Source organism: Nelumbo lutea, chromosome 6 (assembly GCF_056320005.1).
Source record: "Nelumbo lutea isolate HS-2025 chromosome 6, American lotus-T2T, whole genome shotgun sequence".
Lineage (NCBI taxonomy): Eukaryota > Viridiplantae > Streptophyta > Magnoliopsida > Proteales > Nelumbonaceae > Nelumbo > Nelumbo lutea.
This window is the reverse complement of record NC_142689.1, coordinates 4255694-4259874: the sequence shown is the minus strand read 5'-3', so window position 1 is coordinate 4259874 and position 4181 is coordinate 4255694. Positions and strand designations below refer to the sequence as shown.

The 4181-nt window shown below is 38.5% G+C and overlaps 1 long non-coding RNA gene across 1 annotated transcript; it reads right to left on the bottom strand.

Annotated features, from left to right (window-relative positions):
• Positions 1 to 1322: 1322 nt before the first annotated feature.
• On the bottom strand, positions 1323 to 2544 carry LOC148846920 (uncharacterized). The gene is made up of 2 exons (XR_016101101.1): positions 2436 to 2544; positions 1323 to 2331 (listed from the first exon to the last, which is right to left on the bottom strand). It is a non-coding gene; the product is annotated as an uncharacterized LOC148846920 (long non-coding RNA).
• Between the last annotated feature and the right edge of the window lie 1637 nt (positions 2545 to 4181).

Genomic DNA, 4181 nt, shown 5'->3' with positions numbered 1-4181 from the left:
AGATGCTTTGATCATCCGGATCAACAACCACGGTTTTAAAACCTTGCTAAGAAAGGAGAACGCGTGTCCAAGAGGCAAGAGGTTTTTCTTGGGCGAGGCCCAATTTGGCCACTAATTGGATTAGTACTAGATTTATGCCAATAACAAGGAGCCCACGAAATTTCGATTTTTGCAAACTACTTCTGGAAACGCTCCATTACTTTTAGATCACTCAAGCGTGTAAAGTGTAAACTGTAAAGCTGTTGGGAACGAAAACCTCTGGGCTGGGCAACGGTTTCAGCTTCCACGTCCAAAGTGACCTGTCCTTCCTCTAAGCCCTTTTCTATAATGTTGGTTACGAAATGGCATAGATCGTCCTATATGTCTTCCTTTAAGGAGCCAAACCTTCTTTTGTGCAGCTGAAAAAGCAATCCACGTGCAGCAGACATAGCAATTAGCCTTTTGTACCGCCCACCCCATCACACCATGTCCATGGACTTAGTTGTTATAAACACTACTCCTTTGGCCGCTCAAGTTTAACAAAATTAAACAGACTTAAGATCTAGTGCATGCCGCGCGTTTTGCAATTTTTTCTTTTTTTTTTTGAAAAAAATCTTCCAACAAAATTTCGAGAATCTTCCAACTGTTTGGCAAGTGATTCAGTCAATAGGGTTTTTAAAAACACATTTGAAAACTTCATGTAAAGATTCTCGAAATTTGACATTTTTTTTATCATTTCATCAGGTCTTTCTGCACATGCTTCTTCTGGTCTTACCAGATTTTAGTTACCAAATAAAAAAAAAAGAAAATTTGATCTTTCGAACTTGTCGAAGCCCAAACGACATGCAAAAAGACTTGCCAAACGCTGCTAAACTTCTACAAATTTTTAGGGTTTTATATCTTTTTTTTTTTTCTTTCTTTCATGTCAAAGTAGTTCTTTGAGAGCCCTTACTCCTTAACATAAGTCATATTTGTAATTTCTTTTCTATCCCTTTGGGATTCAACCCAGAGAAAAAGAAATACCCAGCTAGCCTCTTCATAGTACCATTGTACTATTGCAATTCCAAGTAGAGGCCTCCTGAGTTGCTTGGAGGAATGCTTATTTTCTATATCGTCTGGGTTGTAGGTCACATTTTCATGCATACTAGAGATGCTTTGGATTTTGGATTAAGAGGTTGAAGATAATTGAAATAATTCCATTTAATAAGGAGAAAAGAAAAGCTTACTGATCAGCAAACTTCTGAGTCTCTGACAATGTAAATGCACATTAATGAAGGAGAGAGGAATCATAAGTGCTTGGAAATGTTGCAGAGGTTTATGAAGAAACTAATGATGATATCCACTTATAGAAGTAAGTAATTAATTAAACTGAGAAGAACTTATTTATAACATACACAAACATGGTTGCAGACATGTGAAATTGAACCTTTTTGTTGCAATTTTTTTTTTTTGGATGAAAGTTTAAACCGTCAAAAAAAAAAAAAAAAAACCTAAGTATTGCTACAAGGAAACTATACCAGTAGCTATATTTAGTACTTCCCATATGATGCACCTTCTTTAAATATTTTGAATTAATGGACCCATGCATTCACACAACAGTGAAGCCAAGCCTATTGAAGTAATTGAACCCAGTTAGGTGGCAGATTAGGGTTCATAGCACCACATGACAGTGATGGTGATGATGAGGAGGAGGAAAACGATAATGCTGGCATGGTGGCATCAGTGCACCCAATTGGATTGGTGGCCATGTGACGAAGATTATATGGATAAGACTGTAGTTGTGTACAAGGAGGAATCATATTACTTGCCGGGTCGCCTTCATGTGAAGCAGAAGAAGATGTCATGCCGCATTTATCCATGTCGAGAATCTCGCATAGCTTTGGCATTACAGACGACCCCAGCAGCAGTTCATCGTAAACCGTTGTGGTGAACTTCATGTCGTTGAGCTCCTTCGGTGAATCGGATTGATGACCATGATGATGGTTAGTCTGGTCATAATCAGAGCGCCATATTGGGTTAACGGAGTTCGTCTCTGACTGCAGCGGCAGTGACGCCGCCGGTGACGCGCTGACCCAGTAGTTGACATCTTGGTCGATCATATCCGGCTTGAAATCGTCATGGTTAATACCTTGTGGCATAAATTGTTGTTGGTCACCAATAATTATGTTGGGGTTTGCTTTTACAGTCAACAAACCTTCGCCAAAACTAACTGGGTTACAGACATCAGGTAGAGTGGTCAGGTCTGAAACACTATCACTAGACATTATTAGCTTCTTCTTTATGCTTGAATTCCAAAAGTTCTTCACTTCGTTATCTGTTCTCCCCGGTAGGTGCTTGGCAATCTGAGCCCATCTGTAAAAGACAATCTCTCTCGTAATTAAAAAGTTGTGAACTCGATCGATTTGATAATTAAATACCGATATTGACAGACGATGATATTTGTGATGGTAAATTACCTGTTTCCTAGAATTCTATGGAGCTGGATGATGCAAAACATGAGAAACGGAGAAGCAAATTAAGAATTTAAGATGAATCTAATGCATTTAAATGAAATTGTCATCAGTACTACTTATAAGTAAAATGAGATAGCTAGAGAGCAGCTCCACAGATCTATACAAGTATTAATATAATTAAGTTGGAATTGAACTGCAGTTTTACCGGCAAGTCTTGGCACTGAGCTCCAACAACCATGGCCATGGGTGGAAATGTAGTTGATCAGTTTCTCATCTTCCTCAGGTGACCACAGTCCCCTCCTTACCTTCTGTTTACTGCAGCACGAATGACGACCCATCTCTATTCCTCAACACCAGAAGTGCAGACAATGGCAGGAGAAGATCATCAATGGAAATTGTTAAAAATTAAACCATATTGGAAGAAAGAAAGTTTGTAGCTAGCAGCTGTCGCCCAAGCAAGAAGTCTCCAAACCGTGAATAAGTGGTGGGGATGGATGTCATGAAATGAGGGTACAGTGGTTGCAAATTTAATGAGGCTGGTGTACCATGATGACCCAATGAAGTTTGGGGCTAAAGCTGCAAAAGCTCTCTGTGGGACTTCTCTGGCTTTTAATGGGTCGTTTGGAGTCTTATGGAGTGCCATATACTGGTATAAAGTCGGCACACATGCAAGGTGGTGGGCCTACAAGTTTTCTACAGTCCTATCGTCGAGATATCCAGCTGACCAATTGATGACATGATGCTATTGCTGCAATACTAGCTAGCTGATGATAACATCTTTATATCTTCTTAAACTTTTAATTGGACGGTCCAGAGGCAAGAAATAATAAAAAGAGTTATATTTAACACAAGCACTCACAGACTGTATCAGGATATAGAACAATCCATCTATTTTCTCTAAATGGAAATGTAGAATTAAAGCTTGTACTGAGCAGCACTTTATGAACTAGTTAAGGGTGTAAGAGTATAAATACAAATACAAGGTTTTCTACTTTTAAAGATTTGTAGTTGTACTCCTTACTGAGCCTAAAAATCAAATGAAGGTAACGTAGTATAAAAGTTAAGTGAGGTTGACAACTAAATCAGATGAGATAGTTCAGTCTTTCTGTGATATAAACTGATAAGAGTTAGAGATTTTAAAGCTTGAACAGTATAACTCCTTTCACTCAAATAAAATAAAAATAAAAAAATTAGGGAAAAGATAACATGTCGACTTGCCTGCAATTAATCCAGCCCAGGCAACAAAAATTTCATGAAGTTCTTCTGATTAATATCAATTTCCGACCAATAAACGATAAACTTGAGAAGGTTCTCATGGTCTGTATCCACTGATAAAGGAGAGAGCGTTTGCATCTATCAGATCATGGGTGCATGTTACTGCTTTTTTATTTTATTTTTTCTTTTTAATCTTGATGGACCCAGCCTGAATCCTGGAGAAGAAAAGACAAAAACGTTCCGTTACGTTAGATGGCGACCCATCCAATATATTTATTTCTTCTTTTTCTTCTTCTCCTTCTCTGCTTTCTGGGTTTGATTTGAAACTGAGGAAAGTACCTGCACCAACGAGCCCGATGTGAAACTTGAACGCCTCCTTCTATCAACTTTGTCACCTTTGGTGGCACGTTCCAAATTGCGAGCGACCTCCCTTAATTTCCAGAATAAATAACTCGTAGAAGTCCCTCATTACCAAGATAATAATACTAATTAACGTCTAATCGTTAACAATTAGAAGGGTGTCTGCTCTAGAAT